Source organism: Macrotis lagotis, chromosome 7 (genome assembly GCF_037893015.1).
Source record: "Macrotis lagotis isolate mMagLag1 chromosome 7, bilby.v1.9.chrom.fasta, whole genome shotgun sequence".
Classification (NCBI taxonomy): domain Eukaryota; kingdom Metazoa; phylum Chordata; class Mammalia; order Peramelemorphia; family Peramelidae; genus Macrotis; species Macrotis lagotis.
Genome location: NC_133664.1, coordinates 130551358 through 130574109, shown reverse-complemented (window position 1 = coordinate 130574109; position 22752 = coordinate 130551358). Strand labels below are relative to the sequence as shown.

Sequence of the window (22752 nt, the reverse complement as noted above, 5' to 3'; positions counted from 1 at the left end):
AATAGGACTAAATAGATAACCTTTTAAAAAATTAATTAGAGGGGCGGAGCCAAGATGGCAGCATGAAGGCAGCATTCGCCAACAACTCTAACCCCCCAAAAAGACAAACAAAGATGGCTCTAGCCAAAATTTAGCAGGGCAGGACTCATAAAAAGACTGAGTCATCCATTTTCCCAGTCCAAGATAGCTTAGAAGTTCCACGGGAAAGGTATGCTTCACCAGGACTGGGGTTGGAAAAAAAAGCCACAGCACAGCCCGGAGATCACCTGCAACAGCCTGAAGGGGCGGTGAGAGAACTCTGCTGCACCTGGGTGAGTGTGGAGTGAGGAGCACCAGCCGCAAGACCCTGCAGTGGGAATCGGGAGAAAGCGGCCTGCACCCCCAGAGACAGTAAAGGAAGTCTGCAGAGATTTCTCTGCTCTCCCTGGGGTAGGACCCTGCTGTTTGCCTACACTCAGACCCAAGTTGCAGTTTGGGTTTCCATACTAACATAGCTGGATCCTGCCTTATAGCCTCAGGGTGGAGGGCAGCTCTGTGATCATCTACTTATATCAAAGCATGGGCTAGAGAGCATAAGACCTTGGAGGAATAAAGGTCCTGGTGGAGTTCCCCCCCCCAAAAAAAAAAAACCCAAAACCTTGGAAGTGCTGTAAACTAGTCTTGGATTGAGGAAATGTGTAAACAACAGAAAAAGAATGATCTGACCATAGAGAATTATTTCAGTCCAATGGAAGATCAAAACACATAGTCAGATGATGACAAAATCAAAGTTTCCATATCCAAAACCTCCAAGAGAAACAGAAAATGGAATCAGACTGTGGATGAGCTCAAAAAAGACTTTGAAAAGCAATTAAGGGAGGTGGAGGAAAAATTGGGAGGAGAAATGAGAGAGATGTAGAATAATCATGAAAACAAAATCAAAAGCTTGGTGAAAGATATACAAAAACATACTGAAGAAAATAATATCTTAAAACCAGTTTAGGCCTAATGGAAAAAAGCAAAACAAAAGGCCGATGAGGAGAAGAATGCCTTAAAAAGCAGAATTGGCCAGCTGGAAAAGGAGATCAAAAAGCTCTCTGAAGAAAATAACTCCTTCAAATGCAAAATGGAACTAAAGGAAACTGATGACTTTGCAAGAAAGCAGGAAGAAATAAAACTTCTTAAAAAAGCCAAAAATTAGAAGAAAATGTGAAATATCTCATTGGAAAAGCAACTGACCTTGAAAACAGATTCAGAAAAAAAATAATTTGAAAATTATTGGACAATCTGAAAGCCACAACCAGAAGAAGAGCCTAGAATTCATTTTTCAAGAAATAATACAGCAAAATCTCCCTGAGATCCTAGAAGCTGAATGTAAAATAGAAATCGAGAGAATTTACTGGTCACCCCCTGAAAGGGATCCCAAAAGAAAAACTTCCAGGAATATTATAGCCAAATTCCAAAACTCCCAAATCAAAGAGAAAATTCTAAAAGCTGCCAGAAACAGATAATTCAACTACCGAGGCTCCATTGTCAGGATTACACAGGATCTGGCAGCATCTACATTTAGGGCTGGTAGGGATTGGGATATGATATTCTGGAAGGCAAAAGATCTTGGTTTACAACTGAGAATCAACTACCCAGCTAACCTGAACATTCTTTTTTGGGGGGGAAAGATGGATTTTCAAAGAAACAGGGGACTTTCAAACTTTCCTATTGAAACAACCAGAGCTGGACAGAAAGTTTAATCTCCAAGTATAGGACTCTGGTGAACCATAGAGAGTGTGGAAGAGAGGAACTAACTATGAGGAACTTGATGATGTTGAACTGTTTCTATTCCTGCACAGGAAGAAGATATTGATAACTCATATGAACTTTCGCATTTATAAGAGCTGTTAGAAGGAGGATAGATGATAGATAGATAGATAGATAGATAGATAGATAGATAGATAGATAGATAGATAGATAGATAGGACACAAGAAGGAGCTGAATATAACAGTATGATGTGGTAAAGGGATGGAGTCAATGGGCGATTGGGGAAAGTACTGGGAGGAAGGAAAAGGAGATGAAGAAGAAGCTGAGAGATTTCACATAAGAGTCAAGAAAAAAGCCTTTTCAACGGGGTGGGGGGAGACAAGGGGAAATGAGTGAGCCTTCATTCTCATCAGAAATGGCTCAGGGAGGAAATGACATACACACTTAATAGGGTGAGGAAATCTGTCTTGCCCTGGAGAAGGATGGGAGGAAAGGGACGGGATGGGAGGGAATGGGGGAGGGAAGGGGGCCATAGGTGATAGAAGAGAGGGAAGATTGAGGGAAAGGGTACTCAGATGCAACACACTTTTGGACAGGGCCAAGATGAAAGAAGAGAGAAAATAAAATAAATGAAAGTGGGGAGGAATAGAGGGAGGTACAGCTAGTAATAGCAACTGTGGGGAAAATATTGAAGCAACTTCTTTGGTGGACTTATGACAGGGAAAGCAACTCACCCCAGAGACAGAGCCATTGAAATCTGAACACAGATTAAAGTACATTTTTTTCTCTCTCTCTATTCTGGAGGTTTCCCATCTTCTTGGGTGGGGGGGGGGGAAGGGGTTTGTGTTTATTCTTATGTTTGCTCTTATAACATTCAATTCACATTAATGTATGGCATGGAAACAATGTAGAAACTGTCAGACAGCCTTGAGGGGGAAGGAAGAGAGGAGAGGGGGGAAAATTTGTGGAATTCAGAGTCTTGTAAAAAATAATGGGTACATATTACTATTGTATATAATTGGAAAACAAATGAAATGTTAAAATCAAAAAAAGTTAATTAACAAATATTTGTGAAACATCTGTGTCAGGGGAAGTACCTATACTACTTTCCACTGAATCCTACTGTTTGGGTTTGTATTGATATATAAACTGTAGAGTATGGACATATGAGATATATATATATATATATATATATATATATATATATATATATATATATATAAATATAAAACTGAGCAAAAAAAACACAGTTAGAATTTAGGGTCAGGGAAGAGAAGTAGGAGACCACAAAGGTAATGTACTATATCCATCGACAGTCAATATCACAAAAAACAAGTGATTCTTGCTTTTTTTTTTAGGGGAGGGAAACCCAAAGAGGGTGTAATGGCTGGAGTGAGTATGAAATGGCTTATATAAAGGCAAAATACTAACTTTAGAAAATAGGGTCAGTTTATCAGGTGGGGTTCAAAAACACAGATCTGTAAAGGTAGAGTAAATAGACATCAATATCAGGATCATGGATTTAGAGTTATAAAGGACCTTGAGGTCATAAGAGTTCAAATCCCTCAATTTTATAATAATGTTAAATAATAATAATAGATAACATTTATATTACTTATGATATAAATAGGTACTTTACAATTATCTTATTTGATCCTCATAACTTTAGGTAGTAGCTGTCATTATTATTATTATCACCATTTTACAGATGAGGAAACTGAGACAAATAGAAGTGGAGTGACTCACCCAGGATCATATAGCCAGTATCTGAAACTGGGTTTTAACCCATATTTTTCTGACTACAGGACCAGCATTCTAGCCACTATACCTCCTGGTTGCCCCTTAAAAATATCTAAGATAGAATTTCCAAAGTCTTTTTAACTTTAGTCCAGTTTTATGTACTACCTGATAGTTTCTCACAGGTACAAGAGAAAGGAGTAAAGAAAACACTATAGTTCAGTCTTATAAAATAGAACAGAAAAGCATTATAGGTACAAATCAACATCAAAAGGAATTCCCAAGGCTTTAAACTAAACCTTTCTCTACCTGTTGGTTTATTGTCCCCACGAACTTGTCTCCCAGATTAATGTCTGTTGTATGCATACTACTTGCTTTCCTACTTGAAGTGAAACTTTACATTATTGATTAGGAAGTGAGAAAAGCATTGTGAGAAAGGACAGCAAGAACAAGCCTTGGAGTTGAGATGAGAGAATAATCATGTTGGTGAGATAGTCCTGAGATTTCCTGCTGGACTAGATAGAGGGTTTCGGTTAGCCAGTAGCTCATGACAATGTGGTATATGCTAAGTTGAGTACTAAGTCAGGAGTGTGAATTGTTTTCAGACATTATTTAGTGAAACTTGCAAGGTCACACAATTTCTAAGCTCATCAATCTAGTCTTATGGGTAAGGAATGTTTAGGGTACCTCTGGTGTAAGGACTGCCAAACCCGTTTCAGGGTTGCTCCATCCACCTTTCATCTCCACCTTCACCCAACTCTCCCTGTGAGTCAGGGAGAGCATGTGAAGACTTCCACCAATGGAATGGGCAAATGAGAACAATTTGCTTCAATGGCCACCAAGACAGTTGGATCAGACACCATAGGGTTCTGAGAACCTGGTCCAGTAACAAAGACACCAAGGTCATCATCCACTGTATCTTGGGACATCAGTGGTCATCCTGACTTTTGTCTTGCCAGTGGACTTTAATGACTCAGGAAGAGAAAGTGAGGCTGATGACTTTGTGTAGCTCTGTGTCACTTATATCCAATTCACCACAAAGCAAGATATTGCTTTGGTTCTCTTTGAAAATGAAGAATGAACAACAACAATCTAGTCTTAATTTACCAATCTAGCTGTGACCCCATGTGGCACAAGGAATATTAGTTCAGATTTCTAAATACCATGCCATAGATCACTTGTTTTTCAATGTACTCTGCTATTTCTTGAATTTACTTTCCCTATGTCATTTTGCCACTTGATTATTTTTATTATTAATGTTGGGTACATGATGAAATTTTTCATTGCCGTATTTTGTATTCCTTATTTTTATAGTCTGAATTAGTGGGAGTTACAAGGGCATAATGTACAAGAATTTCTTCAAATAACTCATGATCAGTGCAGAGATTCTATGCCAGTCTAATTTTAAAGATAATGCATGATTTAAGCTCTGAAATTTTATCAATTCTTAATAAATCTGCAAGAAACAGTTTTTAGGAAAAAAGCATTTGATTCTGCATTTACTTAAGTTCATGGTAGCACAGAACATTAAATAATTTGAAGGGACTTTAGATAGCATTGTTCCAAACCACTCATTTTACATATGAAGAAATATCTAGGCCATAACATACTCTATGTCTTTATTGCTAGCTTTTTAAAGTAATATTTGCTTTTATTTTATTTTAAAATAATTATGTTGAAGGATTTTCCTGTTCTAATATTTGGTTAGCAAAAATTGTATTCTTTTTTAATTTATATGTATTCATATTTTATAAATTTTAATTATGTTTTTAACCTTTTTTCCCAAAAGTAGAACTCTGATATATTTTTAGTCTCTAGCCCATATGGAGGCCTCTCCAACTGCTTGATCATTTTTACTGCCATTCTCAAAAACTTTAAAAAAATGAAATATATGACTTCCATGAGTCATAGTAACCAGAAATGCACAATATATAATAGATGCCTTGGGATTTTGTGCATGGGTAACATCATACCTTCTATATCTTAGTAATAAAATAGTCAAAGCAGCATTAAAATGCTACCTCCTTTCTTTGCAGAGGTCAGATTGATTGTTAATTTTACTGAACTTTTTTTTTCCTTTTGTATATTGTGCTTCCTTTTGCCTCACTGGATAGGGGAAGAAGAGGGATATATTTGAATTGAAAATAATGTAAAACAAAAATATTAATAAATATATATGTGTGTGGAGGTGTCTGTATGAACATATACTTACACATGTGTATGTATGTGTATGTCTCTGTGTATATGAACATGCATATTTGTCCACTAGGTTATACCTACATATATGTATAGGTACATGTGTGTGTGCATGTATGTATGTATTTGTGTGTATAGCATGCATGGTGGTTAAAAAACTCACTTTGCTTCAAAATCCTGCCTCTGACAAACTGCTTTTATAACTCTGGAAAATTTACTTAACCCTGTAGGATCCTAGGCAACTCTTTTAAGATTATAAATATGAGAACAGGCGTCAGTCTATATGTGTACAGAGATTCCTCTTTAGAAGCTCTTTATACAGATAAAATCAATTGTCTGGTTAAAAAAAATGTCATGAAGCCACACAATTTTAGTGCTGGAAGGAAATTTAGAGATTCTGTTGTCCAACCCCATCATTTTGCCAATGAGAAAACTAAGACTCCAAAATTAAGAGATTTGCCCAGATTTATGTTATTTCATTTGTTCCTATTCATAGCAACAAATGACATTAGCTATAAAATATCTCAGGTAATGAGGTCTCAACCATCCCTCATTTGAGTTGTTTATTTTCATTCTGCCTATCATTTTACATTGCCTAATTTCATGTTTTTTGAAATCTAGTTTTGGATTCTTTCTTGAATTTGAATGTTTTCAGTGTGACGAATTAGTTGGCAAATTCTTAAGGAAGAACCCCTACTTTCAAGCAAGAAAGACTGGACCAGAAGGCATGGAAAGTCTGGATCTAGCTTCACTGTCTACTTTCTTGTGCAAAATGACAAGTCCCATCAGTGACAAACTAACAAGTGCTTTAGAAGTTAACCTAACCCTTTCTGAAGCTTGATCCCTAAGCTGCCTTTTCCCTCTACCATTCTCTGAATGGATGTCTTGTAATGCTAGGGCACTCCTTCAGTACTCCATTAATTATAATTGATAATTGCAACCCAGCATTTGTCACAAAGAGGACTGATGAATCTACTTCAAGCCATTTTTGAACATGATTATATCCAAACATCACTATGGAATGTTATACAATAGGTTACTGTATAATTATAGTTTGTGTAGTAACAATGTAAATCTCTATGGGGGATTAGATGGATAAGAAAATGCTGAGAAGAAAGGGAGAAGGATAGATGTGGTACCATTTTTTGTTCATTTTTTGTATGTTAAATCTTTTCTCTTTGGGATGTGTGCTATAATTATGTTCAGAAATCTCTGGACTAGTAAGAAGAATAGACAGCCACTTTTAAAAGTGGTAATAAGTAGGTTCGTGGTGATTATAGGATTGAAATGAATAAGATGAATTTAGTATACTTATGATAAAAGATCGGAATTGGAAGTTTCAGTTTTCAGCACCAAGAATTCATTTCCTTTATCAGGAACCTCTTGCTTTTTGAAGGTTCCAGTTTAAAAAAAACAGAAGTTTTATTAAATGTCTCTGATGTTTGAAGCACTATTCCAGGTAACAGGGAGATACAAACATAAAATAAACTCAATATTCCTTACCTTCATGGAGTTTACAGTATAAAATTTATTATTAATCAATATAATATAATTATTAAACAATATAATTGAATTGCATACATTATAATTATGGTATATGTAATATATTATATAAAATGATAACTAATCAATTGTTTATTAAGCTTAAATTTTGTCTGCACAACATTTACATGTCTCTCCAATACTGTTAAAAATTATTTGTCTTGGGGAGGCTAGGTGGCAGAGAGCACATGCCCTGGAGTCAGGAGTACCTGAGTTCAAATCCAGTCTCAGACACTTAAAATTACCTAGCTGTGTGGCCTTGGGTAAGCCACTTAACCCCATTTACCTTGCATAAAAAAAATATTTGTCTTTTAAATGATATTGACATAGACATGGGCTATCAAATGACATGTTCTGTGCTTCATTCCTTCTTTTAAGATAGGGTCAAACCAATATTAAGCTAGGACTTGTTAAATGATCACTCAGTTCTATGACTTTGGATAAATTATTAATCAACCTGGATCTCAGGTTTGGTTTTTTTAAATATTTTTCATATGTAAAATAGAAAATAACACACTTAGATAGCACTTTGAGGATTTACAAAGTATTTTATATACAGGAGCCTCACACTATAAGGTCAGTAATGCTGTTTTTATGATTCCTATTTTTACATATGAGGAGGCTGAAATTCAGAAAAATTAAATGACTTGTCCTTGGTCACTCAGTTAGTCATTGTTGAAGGCAGGATTGGAGGTCATATCTTTATGAATTCAAGTTCAAAGCCAATTTTGCCTCTCGCTAAATAACCTCTAAGGTACATTCAACATCTTAATGTTCTATGTTACTTTTAGGAATATGATTCTTTCTTTCCCCACTCTCCCTGCCCCCTCCAAGTATTTAATATGTCTTTCATAAAATATTAAAATAAATGGAAACTGTTTCCATCATACCAGTTTCTTACCAAAATCTCATAAGCATTTTTTTCAGAGAGGAAGCTTAGAACTCAAGTGTGGAGAATATCTATTGTACTAACTATCTCTACCAATGCAAATGGAAAATTCATGGTCTTAGAAAGGTACTGCTGTCACTTAAGCTTAGGTTTGACATATCTAAGGTATCTCCAAAATCAGGAGTTGAGAGCAAAAAGACGCTAATGTAAAATTTAAATTAGGCAATTATTTCTTCTACTCTAAAAATTGTTTAATACAAAAGACTCACAAAGCTACATAACAAAGAATGAGAAAAGACAGGATAGGGTAAATTCTAATTGTTATTCTCTTTTAGAAGTTTAATTTAGAATACTATCAAAACATGAAGCAGTTTGTGGGTGCTAAAATGACTTTTCATATTTCACCTCATTTCTGTGCTACTAAACAATTCCCTCTAGGTTCCCATTTTTTTGTCAAACAAAGCCATGGGTTAGAGCTCATCTGTGCAAAAATTCTTCTTGCTGCTGGTCAGCTCCAACTGAGGAACCTCACCTCTCTAGACCTCCAGACCTGCAACTCATGCACTTGCTTCCAAGAATCAGGAAAATAAGCACATGAGAAGAGAAAGCCAGGGACCCAAGAACCAAGATCTGGCTTGCTTAAACCAATGTTTGTGCTTTTGCTGCTGTGATCTCAGATTCTCATTTCTATCTGAATGAATGGAAGGTATCCCACCCAGAAGCTAGAGGTCTGGGTCATTCTCAGTGTGATCCCACTGAGTATGCCATTTCTCCTGGATTAATTAGTAGCCAATAACTGCAACATTATAAACTGTCAAAGATTTAAGACTTCTTAACATGATGAACAACAGTGACAGCAGAGGACTGATGAAACATGTTTTCTACCTCTTGACAGCAGAGGAATGGACTTGGAATGTGGACATTTTTGAAAAACAGAAAATCTGTGGGTTTATTTTGCCTTAATATACTTATTTGTTTCTAGGATTATTTTTTTTTAGTTTTGGAATGTAGTGATAGTGATGCCAAGAAAAAATAAAGAAAAGAACATCAATGAAGCAATTTTAAAAATTCATAGAAGAGAACAGAAGGAAATTCAGGAGACACAGAGAAGCAGGACAACTTTGGAATGAATATGTTTATTTAGCATATAATTAAAAAACAAGCTAATAAGTAATAGAGATTCATGGTTTTGTACATGGAACTCCTTTTCTGTACTTTGTATATGGAAATGTTATGTTTGTTGGCATTTTTTCAATTTCAGAATAAAAAAAGACTTAAAAATATGGAAGAGCAAGAATGTAAATTGGAGAGTCTTAATTACCACACAGAGAAGTAGTGTCCTAATGGAAAATAGAAACCATTCTGAGGTTTTAGTTAAGAAAGTAGTCAGATATGTGCTAAGATCATTTTGTGAGTTTCTTTGGGGATGGGTTGGAGAAAGTAGACACTGAACATGAGTAGAACAGTTTAAAAACTATTCCAGTATTACAGGTTTTGAGATGAAGGTCTGAACTGGGGAGGTAGCCAGGGGACAGATGAAGAAGACATTGACATAAAGTAAACTGAACTTGGCAAAGAAATGCAAGAAATTTATTATGGTAAGAGCAAAAATGCTTAGACTATTTCCTAATAAATTTCTTAGTTCCAGAAGCTAAGAAACATAGATTATAGAACTATAATCCCCTCAGGTGCTGATTTTGAGCCTTGGGATTTCCAGACTTCATTATCCTCTTACATTCCTCCAGTAGTGCTAGAGTTTTCTCTAAGGCCAAGACTTTTAGCTTTGTGGAATTATAAGGAATAATAAAATATTTCAGGTAACTTGACAGTTCTAAAATCTATGAGAGAATATGCACATTTAATTGAATAGATTGCAATCAAATTTTGCTATCTGGGACTTTTTAAAAAAGTTTTATTAACTGAGAGATGAAGTGAATGATAATTGATTCAGGAGCAAGTTCAATATCCTCTATAATATTAAGCATGAACCAAAAGCATGTAATTTGCCTGCATAGTCATTCGCCCTATAACATTTTTCACCTACAACAAATATGTGATTTTCAAAATTCAAAGTTTATTTTCTTGTGGCCAAAAAAAATATATACAGGTAATAAGTATCTAGTTATGTATCTGATTATATCACTAGGTTTTATGAATTCATGTTAATGAATTCTTACATTGAATTCTCAATGTTTTTACCTGGTACTTTTTGCAAGGTATTTTGCAAGGCCTTAGTTCATTTCTCTTTTAATGTGCTGTTTTGGACTTTTTAATAATTCATTATGCTTTGAAAATTGCAACATAATCTTATAGTATGACTGAGTAAATTTAATAATAAGCTAGGTTGCAAAATATTTTAAGGTAATAAACACTTTCTATCTTTTGGTTCGTTTGAAAAAGTATGTAACCATTATATATTAAATAGCTTGGCAGTGCAATCAGGTGCCAAATCGGCTATTTCTCCCTCTACATTTCTGATAATCTGCTTCTTGATAACTCACAAACCTGTCACTTTTGTTCAGGACATCATCATCTCTCACCTTTACCATAACAATAACCTTCTAATTATTTTCCTTTTCTCAAGTCTCTCCCCACTTCAATTGATCTTTTACACAGCCACCAAAGTCATCTTTCTTACACACAGGTTTGATTATGTCATTTTACTACTCAGTCTGACTCTAGTATAAAATATAATCTCCTCTATTTGTCATTTAAATTCCATCACAAGTTGACCCAAACAAACCTTTCCAGTCACATCATTTATTTCTTCCTTTCACTATAAACTGATCAGTCAATTGATCTTCTTGTTTTTTTCTCACACTAAGCATATCCATCTCCTATTTCTGTCTCTTTTCATTAGCTACCCTCATGTTTTTGTTCAATTGTGTCTGACTCATGACCCCATTTGAGGTTTTCTTGGCAAGTATACTGGAAAGATCTGCCATTTCCTTTTCCAGCTCATTTTACAGATGAGGGAACTAAGATAAAGAGGGGTAAGTGAATTGCCCAGGGTCACACTGCTAGTGAGTGTCTGAGTTAGGATTTGAACTCAGGATGATGAGTATTCCTGATTTTGGACACAGCACCCTTTTCATTGTACTCCCTAGCTACCTTAACCATTCCCCCATGCCTGGAATATATTCCTTCTTTTCTGTATTTTAGAATTTTTTCATTTTTTTTCCTCAAAACTCAATTCAAGCAACTTCTTTTACATAAAGGTTCAGCACCATCCTGTCAGCTAGTAGTATCCTCTCTCTTAAAACTGCCTTGCATTTATTTATCATATATTCTGTTTATGCTTTACTAATTATTATTTTTATGATTTTAAAGGATGCATTAGTTACTTTTGCTTTTTTACATTTTTTGTAACATTAGTACATGGGCAATTTTTACAAAGTTCCAAATGATGCTCATCTATTGGCATCCTATTTAAATAAATACTTAGATGTTAGGCTCTATAATACTAAATAACTGCAAATATTCTAAGCATGCATTGAATTCAGTCTCAAACACTTTCAAACTGTGAGACCTTGAACAGGTCATTTAATCTCAGTTTACCTCAGTTTCCCCGACTGTAAATGGGGATCATAATAGCTCCTGTATTGCAGGATTATTGGAAAGACTAAATAAGATGTTATTTATATGGTTCATAGCTAGAATCCTGGTGGGAGCTATAAAAATACTTATTCCTTCTCCCTCCCTCCCTCCTCTATAAATCTAAATTCAGTATCCTAGGGCAAAACTGTTTTTCCTGACTAGTTACAATTCTGAAACTGCCCCTTTTGATCTATTATCATAGTTTATACAAAACAGTACAAACACTAATTGAAGCAAGAGTGCTTCTAGTTTTGCTTGAGCCATATGCTGAATATAGCACTGTAGAAAGAGCAGTTGAATGGATGTACTTGCTAAAATTATAACAAGTGAGAATAAATTGGAAATTGGAAATGTTCTAAGTGAAAGGATAGAAACACTTCCCAACCTAATATAGGAGATCGCAAAAGTCCTAGGGTAATTTTAAGTTATTAAGCCTTAAACCTGCCCTAAGACTTTTGGGGAACAACTTGTATATACTTGGTGGTGCTAGAAGACTCTAGAACTAACTCTAAGGTTCTTTATGTGATCTCAATATGGTTAACTATAGGTTTTCAGCATCTCTCTTTGATTCCTTATTAACACTTCAAAAAATATATAATTGTGATAGTTACAGAAAATGGGGGTTAGGGAGGGAAGACCCTATACCTTACCTTATTTAATCCACACAACAACCTTGGAAAGGGGGTGCTATTATACTCATTTTATGATTGAGGAAGCTGAGACAAACAGAAGTGACTTACCTAGAAGTTAAGTGACATAGCTGAGACTGAATTTGAACTCATTTCTTCCCAGCTCTATCTACTGTGCCACCAACTATTTAATAAAAAAAAAAGACCATCTCCCTTAAAATTAAATTCAGCAAACACTTCCTCTATTCTCATTAGTTTTTCAAGATTCTTGAAACTTCCAGAAATTCTTATTAAGACCTTGGATGAATTGCTACCTTTTATTGACTTCCATCCATAATCTGTAGACCCCATATGTAGTATGAGGGACTTTGAGTTATCTTTAAAGTCCCTTCAAACTCAAGCATACTATGACTATGTATTTTGGAGTATACCCACAAAACAATTTCAAACATACCAGTTTCCTATTAAAACGAACAAGCAAGCAAAAAAACCAACCAAACCAAACAAATCACCTAGAGATATACTAACACAAAAATCATAGATCTAGAGAAGGAATGAAGCACAAAGGTCATCTAATCCCCAACTTCCCCAATTTAACAGATTTGGAAACTGTAACCAAGGGAAGTTAAATGACTTGTCCAAAACCTCCCTGGTAGTAAGCAGCAGGGATGATATTTGAAGCCAGTTCTTCTCATCCCATAGCATGTGCTCCTTCTATCTACTATTGCACATTGCATCTTTTCTTTTTGTTTTGTTTTTTGTTTTTTGCAAGGCAAACAGGGTTGCACATTGCATCTTAAGAATTCTTATCATTAAAATGTAGAAACCTCTTTTTAATAAAAAAGACTTATTAAAGAAGGAATTTTTCCAGAAATCGAATCATGAAGATGATGACTGCACTTGATTCTTTTGTGTTATACTTATTAGAAATAACAAAACTGATAGTCTCAATTTTGAAATCATAAATGTTCAAAATTCAGTGATTCCAGATATTTTTGCCTTTACAAACATAGAATTGATTTTAATTAGTTTTTATTTTAACAAAATTGTCAGTCATCTCTAAAGTTCTGTAGAGAAATTTCAGAAAAAAATCATTTTGTAATGGACTTTTATTAGCTTAAATATTTTCATGTGGTGAGTTCTTTCTCACCTTCCCTCTTTATAGTCAGCCAGTTTAGATTCTCACTCATTAGCAAGCAAATTGTTCTCTTTCTTAAGAACATTTATATAGGTTTTGAAATAGAGCTTACCCATGGACAGAATAACAGATGGAAAGTTAATGACTTGTACCCACTCCTACTTTCTGAATTTTTAATATAGTAGAAAAATATCACATTTGCCAATTACCTACCTACTACAAAGTACAAACTCCATGAAAGCAAAGATTGTGTCTCCTATGAACTTTACTCTCTACCACTATGTCCTCTACATTGTAAATTGAACCTAACTCATGCATAGACTTTACACAAATTAGTTGGTAAATTGTTATTAATTGTAGTGGAAATGTGATATAATAGCAACTTTCCAGGAATAGCCTCACAAGAACTTAATCTAAAAAGTAAGATTAATTTAGATTAAAATTAATTCTGCTGAGAACAGGGGAAATATTATTTCTGCTTACATCTTTCACCTTTTCAGATGCCATGTTCCTGAATCACATTCTCTCAGATCAGCTTCTAGAAACTCACTCTCCCTCGCCATATGGCCTGAGTTATCGTCAACAACATCATTTTTTTCTATGCCATTTTTAAAGGAGTTTGAAGAAGAGAGGTAAAGAGGAAAATCACCCAGGCAAGTTATTGTCTGGGTATACCCTCAATCATATGGCTGAAGAAAGTAAAACATAATTCTTAAATTCTATTAGATTTTAGCTCATCAATTTTCTGTAGAGATCATGTGGTGGGTCAAGATAGGAAAATGTTAAAGAAAGGAAGGGAATAAGTATTAATTAGGCTTCTACTCGATGCCTACCATTTTGATCCTTGCAATCACCCTAGGAAGTAGGTAATTATTATTTCTCTTTTTTAACTTTTGAAGAAACTGGGGCAGAAAGAAGTTAAGTGACTTGCCTAGGGCTTCACAGATTGTTAGTGTCTGAGACTGGTTCTAAATTCAGGTTTGTCCTGACTCCAGACCCAATGCTCTATCTACTGTGCCACAGAACTTCTCTGCTATCATTCTTTCAGAACAGTATGTGTATATATATATATATATATATATATATATATATATATATATATATGTAAGTGTGATGTGAATTTTATTTTTGTTAAGGAAAATTACATAGATTTCAGGGGGGTTGTGAATTACGATGGGAAAATACATTTTTATTCAATTGTTTTCCATTTAATCCTATGTTTTTTATATATATTTATAAATGTTCTGAGAATGGGGGGGCACCATAGGCATCACTAGAATGATAAAGGGGTCTATCTGTGATGCAAAAAGGTAAACTGTTATAGAAGAAAGAGAGAGGAAAAAAAGAAACTGAAAGAAGGAAGAAAGGGGGGAAAGGAAAAAAGATTCTGATTTTATAAAAAAAATTTTAATACACTTGCATTTTATTCTTAGTTCCAAATTCCTTCATTCCTGCTTCCATTTCCCTCCTAGTGACAAGATAAGAAAAACAAATTTGCTTACAGGTTTTTCCCAATTCCCCCTTTCCCTGGAAGTCTACATGTTTAGGTCAAAACAATCTTTGTTTCTCAGTAGATTGTCTGTTGTTAAATCCAAAAAAAGAAGACTCATGTTCCCAAGTCATACTGACATGTTTTAATGCCATCAACATTTTTGAAAGTAAATTGAGTGGAAAATGAAGCCCTGACATATGATTCAGAGGTTTCTCATGTATTTGGCCTTTATTTAATTAAACATGAAATCTCTGCAAGATGGTTAGATAGGTTGGAGACCACAGAGATCCAAGGAGTGATATTTATTTGATCCTACTTAAAAGGATAAATTCACCCCATTTTCCAGTTTCCTAATGTTTAATAATTACAAGAAAAACTGTTGGATAGATAACCTAACTTTTCAAATCTAAATGTCCATTAATCACTTAATCTCTGCAAATAGACTCCTAAGCATTAAGAGAGGGTTGTATACATTATCTATTTCTTTTCTTTTTTTATGTTTTTGCAAGGCAAATGGGGTTAAGTGGCTTGCCCAAGGCCACACAGCTAGGTAATTATTAAGTGGCTGAGACCGGATTTGAAGCCAAGTACTCCTGACTCCAAGGCCGGTGCTTTATCCACTACGCCACCTAGCCGCCCCTACATTATCTATTTCTGAACACTTGATGAGGAAATTAAAATTTCTGAAATCCAGAGTTTCATTTATTCCTTCACTACTAACATAATCAAAAACACTGCATCTGTCACAAGAATCTGTAAAAGATCACGAGTTTGTAGATGTCTATATGACTCAAGAAATAAGAAAATTGAAAATTGGGACAACAGTGGTATAGACATCCAACTACAGCTTCTGTAGGGTAGAGATTTGTATATTTATCATGAGGTAAGCCAACCTCGTTTTATAATCCAGCTTCCTTAAACAAGGGAGAAGTGCAAGCAATATTTTCATATGCAGCTTAAGAACCAAGACCAAATAAATCATTAAGAAAAATAGGCTTCCGTGAACTTTTAAGTAGAATAGTCTTGAAAACAACAAACACTAATCAGTAGTAAATCAATGGAACGTGTAAGGGCAATTTAGTTTTCTAAATGTTCTCCAAATGATTCCATTATCTTCCTGGGAAGGGTTTAAGAGTCTTTCCATCTTTTATTTATTTTTTTTCAAAATCAAATTGCTGAAGGGTCATTTGAGCCTATAAAGCAGAAAGACAGTAATAGAGGCTGGGGGGGTAGCTGGTGAACAGAATACTAAAATAAGGACTGAGGACCTCAGAAATGTCTGGTTCTCGTTTTGCTGCTGATAGTTGTGCCTCTCTAGTTTTCTTAAAGAAGACAACAAAATATGAACAAATATTTTGAGTTCTTGGAAGATTATTTACTATTTTTAAAATTATTGTTTCTTAGAAAGAAAGAACATAGCATTTACCTGGGTATGTAGCTTTCTCAAAAATGTGATTTTAAGGGATAGTCAACTCCTTCCAGTTTCACTTGTTGAATTTCTACCCTTCCATTGAAACCCATCTCCCAATTTCCCTTCTTCCACAAAACTTTCCCTAATTTCCCTCCTCTTACTTGCATCTCTTTTATCTACTTAACATTTTCCTTTTTATTTTATAGTTACTAGATCACTTATTACACAGTATAATTAATTATTTCTCTATCTCCTTCAGGACATATTTTGCATATAGGACCTTAGTAAATGTTTGTAATTGAACTGAATTGTATAAATCCATAAAAAAACTATTAGAAGATAAGTTGGAAAATTACCAATAAAATTAAATATTATTCAGAATCTTCCCAGCTAGATGTGGAATCATGTTGCCCCTAAAAGGGATTACCTAAGGGATTGTCCTAATTCAACCCAAATTCTGTCCTAAAAGTATTTCCACTAGTTTATCATTGGAATGGGGTTGGAAGCCTGCAGAGCAATATTCCTGTCCTTAAAGAACTCCAAGGAAGGAATAACTCTGATTACTTTTATTATTCCCTATCTCCTACTTACCAATGCAGCATATTGGTTTCAGTCTTAGTTTTGTAATACCTTGAGACACCATTTCTTTCATGTAGGCTCTCAGAAAAGCTCACCTAGAATCAGGGTCCTCTGAGCATTCCAAAAACTCAATGTCATAACTCTTGAGCTCCCACTAATATTTTTATTTTTACTAATTCAAAGGACGTGGTTTAAACTAGCAATGTTATTTAATGAGATAGCATAATAACAAAAGTTACATTTCTACCCTAAACCTGGGTCCTGCCTTTCCCCAAATACAGTCATTATTTTTGGAAAAAAAAGTTGGGGATCCCACATGATATGATGGAACAATGGGCATCATGGAGGGAATATGTGTGCCTAATACCTATATGGAGGGACAAAAATATAGGAGGATATGTGGCAATGACAAATACATTGAGAGAAAATTCAACTATCTGACAGTGAAACCAACTGCAATTGGCTTATGATGACTTTACTGGCTAAGTCTCTCTTGACCCTGCTCCCCCGGAATGTGGCATATCTGACATTCTCTACTTCTCTTGATGCCTTGTTTTCAAGGATGCTATCCATTGGACCTTAGCTCTAACTTTCAGCTGAGGTTTTACCTCTCATCTATGAGAGACTTTTTTTATATAGAACAGAGGTTTTTTTAGTAGTCAGGCCTACTCACATTGTCATCAGAATAGCAAGAATGACTTTCACTTTATAAGAAAAGAGAACTAGGTGCTAAACTCTTTTGGAAAATGTATTAACTAGGCAATTAATTAAAGCTCACAGACCTCCTTTAGAACTCAAACTTTTCATGCTAACAAAAGTGAGATCTCTACCCCAAGACTTTATCTGACTTAAAATTAGAAAATCCTGTTTAACACTAATTAAAAAACCTGTATGGGTCAAAAAACACTGCAGTGTTTTCTTCAACTCTCCTAAATCTTTTTGATATGTCCTATAAAATAATAGATGGGATCAAGAATGACTTGTTGGATCTAGTCTATTTTTGCCACATGCAAATGGGCCACGAACAAACCTAAGTTCAAACCCATGCTACATTTTACCCAGTTAGAAGATCATGTTTCAACTACATGCAATCGTATGCTTAAAAATTTTATACAGTATAATATCTAGCAAATGCTAATTTTCCTAGATACCTGAAGTTTTTTCTTGAAATATCGTTTTAACTGGTTCATGTAATTTAAAAATACTTCTAAAATTTTTTAAGGTATGGAAATGTTAAGTATTTTTAATGTTAAAAAAACTTCATTTTTCATTCAGTTTCTGGTTGCTGATTCAGTTTGCATTAAGTAATATGTCTTATGGCCTAATGCAAAGCTTCTAATAAAATATTAAAATATTGACTCCACAGGAGTTAATGTTTAACTACTATGAATACAAATTACATCTCCAGGCACTAGAGCTGGTTTTTACTAGATCTCACATTTTTCTAACAGCAACCTGCCTTTTAGATCAGCAATGACTATAGTTTAAGTATGATTGCAGTTATCTACAGGTAAGTAACTAAGGTAAAAGAGAAAAATATTGATACTAATAGAAACCTGAGTGAGAATATTACAGAGGAAGTGTATTCAGTCCAGTGACTCTTCATGCAAAAAATACACTCTTTAGTGGAGACCAGCTGTGGCATCTCCTCAGGTTGGAATACATAGGAATGCCACAATAGTTATATTTCCTGAGTTCTTTTTTCTTACTCCCTTTATGACATGAACCTAAAGATTACTTGAATTCTTTATGTTAGTGAATACCCATTAGAAGATAAGCATTTCCACATAACAACCACAGGTTATTTCAAGAAATACTGCTTCGGGGGCGACTAGGTGGCGTATTGGATAGAGCACCGGCCCTGGAGTCAGGAGTACCTGAGTTCAAATCAGACACTTAATAATGACCTAGCTGTGCAGCCTTGGGCAAGCCACTTAACCACATTGCCTTGCAAAAAAAAAAAAAAAAAAAAAAGAAGAAGAAGAAAATACTGCTTCCATATTGACATCTGTATAAAGGTACAGTCTCTAAACCTTATCCAATGACCCATGGACTCCAAGTAATTGCTGTTTATTGACTGATTTGAGAGATGAACATTTTAAAACTTAATTTTCATTGGTCCCTTATCTTCCCCTCTAGCTAGGGTTTTACAACAATATGTCTTCCTGACCCACATTAGAGAAGGTTGCTGAGGTGGACAAATTCTGTGTTTCTACCATGCACATCCACAGAAAATATCTTTTTATAATTTAAAAAGAATCCTTTCTCCACATCACAGAGTAGTTTACTTTTGGCTTCAGTTATCCATGACAGTCTATCTAATTCAGCAAAATAAAAATAGGTTGCACACTGGATGGTTGCCCTTTTCTGTCTCAGTTTCTTCATTCCTAAAATGAGATAATAGAACCTACCTGCACAATTGTTGTGAGATTAAAGAATTAATATTTGTGAAATGTTTTGAAAAATGTAAAGTGATATATAAATGCTAGTTATTATTATTATTAACATGATTGTTAAGGGAAGCTGGTAGTACAGTAGATAGGGTGCCAGGTCTGGCTTCATGATGAATTTTCCTGAATTCAAATCTAACCCCAATCACTTATTAACTATATGATTCCCAAGGTAAGTCACTTAGCTCTCTTTGCCTCAGTACCCTCATCTGTAAAATGAGTTGGAGAAGGAAACAACAAACTACTCCATTATCTTTTGCCAAGAAAATCCAAGTTGGGTCACGAAGAGTTGGATATTACTGAAACAACTGAACAATAATAACTATTATTATTCCTTCAGGAACCATTTATACTTCCCCTTAATATAATAGCATTTGAAATATGACAAAAATTTTTTTTACCTACATTAGTGTTTAATTAGAACATCTGTCTATACCTTCTGAAGTAAATTGTCTGTGATGATAACAATGAATATTAAGGCTTTTTATAATAAGAAAAAAGATGTCCAAATAGAAGTATAGCTTTCTCTGTTTAACTCAGCTAGTGTCAAAATCTGAAGAGTAATTTTCAGTTAACAAATACCAACCTTAGAAATGGCTGATTTTTTAATAGCATGAATGAAATATTCTTGTTCTCATATTTTTTTTGAAAGAAAGAACTCAGTGATGTGCTTTAAGAACAGTGTCCTCAGGGTATAAAAAGATCTATAGTGTACCTTCAGTTTCTTTTATGTGTAGAAAATGTAAGAGGTAGAACTATCCTCCCTAGGGAGCCGCCTCTTCATTTAAATTTGTATCTAAGTGAAAGAAAGACTTGCTGTTAACTAGACCTTCTCTATGGACAAGAAGAAAAGGATACAGTGAATCCTTATTTGATGATAATACTTTATGATGATGATTGAAATGGAAAAGAATAAGCTTTTATTAAGAGCTAACTATACTCCAAGTACTGTGCAAAGTAGTGAGGATAAAATTAAGAAAAAGAAATATTCCCTTCCCTCAAGGAGTTTACAATCTGATGGAAGAAGACAATGCACAAAAGGAACCTAAAAAGGGGGCACCAGGGGGTACCTTGCTCGGGTTGTTCATGAACTCAAAACCAAGCAGAGACACTGATGGAAAATGGAGTCATCTGCAGAGTTCTGAGCCTTCCATAAACAGAAACTTTGGAGGAATTTATTGCTCTGCCCTTCAGTTAGAAGGGAAAGGCAATTGAGGGAGCTGAGAAGTTTTAAAAGATGAGTTAATCTGCAATGTTAATGAGATTTTAGGTGATCAGCTTCTTTAGGGGGAAGTATAATGCTCCTAGAGTTCAAACCAAACAGAACTACATATGGAAAATGAATTGTTTATCACAACACCCATTATAGCAATAGGTTTTATTATAATTTCAACTTTACAGTTGATGTAAATGAGCTAGACAAAAGTGAAGTTGACTCGCCCTATGTCATACAGCTAAAGCATCTGAGGCTAGCTTCAAACTCAGGTCTTCTAGATTCTTGGATCAGTGCTCTATTCACTCTCTCACCTAGCTTGCCTAGGAATCTGGGTGGATACTTCTCTACTCATTCAAGGCTTGCCACCTCTTCCATAACATATGGCCTTTGAGAGTTAAAAATATCATCAGTCAACCTGATGTGCATCATCTCTAAACAGTCTAGACCACATTTTATCATCAGGTCCATATTAAAGCCTTACTGGTTCAATAAGTCTTGGCTGACTGAACTTTTACAAGCTAGAAACAAGAACTGTCCTATACCATAATGCAGCATCAGAATCAGACTTCAGTGGAGATCATAGTGATGACAATATTAATATCAGGCACATGATATCTATGCTTTCCTGGAAGGCAAAGGATAGTTGCCTGTTAATTTAGAGCTACTTTAGTCATCAGGGACATATCAAGGGAACTTTATAGTTGGATTATATATGGATGTATAACTCACCCAGGTCATTGTCACTGTCTACAAAATAAACCTCTCTCTTCTTGAAAGGAAATTTCTACATATAATGACAGATAGCCTTTATGAAAGCAGTTCAGAATAATAACTATCCAACAGAACAATAACTAAGTTACATTAATGAAACAAAGCACTTTCTTCTCAATAGGTATATGGTGAAAGACATTAAAATGTTATCTCCATTGAACAGGTGAAGGACATCGAATCTTATTTGTGTTACACTGTAAGTGTTGGAAAATGATTAGAATTCCATTTTCTGTCTCCACATCTACCACTCAACAACAATATTTATCAGGAGTGCTTAAGAATTATCAAGTCAGGGCGGCCAGTTGGTGTAGTGGATATAGCACGGGCCCTGTAGTCAGGAGTACCTGGGTTCAAATCCAGTCTCAGACACTTAATAATTACCTAGCTGTGTGGCCTTGGCAAGCCACTTAACCCCATTTGCCTTGCAAAAACCTAAAAAAAAAGAATTATCAAGTCCTGTGTTCTTTTTTCCAGAGAATGAACTGAACTAGTTATCGCCATAGCCAGGGCTATGATGATAACTGGACCAAAAGCTGAGTAGTATTAATAACTTAAAGGGTTAATGTAAGCATCAAGAGCAAAGAATCACAGAATCTCCACATTGGGAGAGACCTCAGAGGTCATCCAAGCTAATCTGTCGTTGAATAAGAAACTGCTCTACCTTCAGATCCAGCAATTGGTCCTCTAGTCTGTACCCAAGTGTTAGTCAAAGGGAGCCCATTTTCACCTTAGGCAGACTACTACATATTTGATTGCCATAGTAAATCAGGTGTCCAATTTCATGTTTGTTCTTTCCATGATACTATCTAACCATCTCATCTTTTGCCATCCCATTTTCTTTTTGCTTTCAGTCTTTCCCAACATCAGGGTCTCTTCCAGTGAATTCCATTTTTCTCATTATGTAGCCAAAGTAAGTTTCATTTGCAGTGAACAGCCTGGATTAATTTCTTTAAGTATTGACTGCTTTGACATCCCTACCATCTAAGTCAAAGTCTTTTCCAGCATTATGTATTCTGTGTTGATTCTGTAGTGAAATGAAGATCAAAAAGACATAGACCCTATGTTTAAGTTGTGTATGGTCAGCAAGGAAGAAGATATTTACATATTCTTACAAGTTAAGGTGAGATTGGGTTGAGAAAAAAAGATTAAAACAGAGTAACATGGAAAACTTTGAAAACAGGGAAACCATTTACCTCTCAACAATTTCACACCTTCTTGAAGAGGCCATCAAACTCCAACCCTCTAAATTTATTTTCTATGTTTTTGCAAGGCAAATGAGGTTAAGTGGTTTGCCCAAGGCCACAGAGCTAGGTAATTATTAAGTGTCTGAGGTCGAATTTGAACCCAGGTACTCCTGACTCCAAGGCCCG

The 22752-nt window shown here is 35.0% G+C and overlaps 1 protein-coding gene across 4 annotated transcripts in view; it reads left to right on the top strand.

Annotated features, from left to right (window-relative positions):
• Window positions 1–22752, top strand: part of PTPRZ1 (protein tyrosine phosphatase receptor type Z1) — a 242516-nt gene that overhangs the window by 64578 nt on the left and 155186 nt on the right. The window lies entirely within an intron of this gene.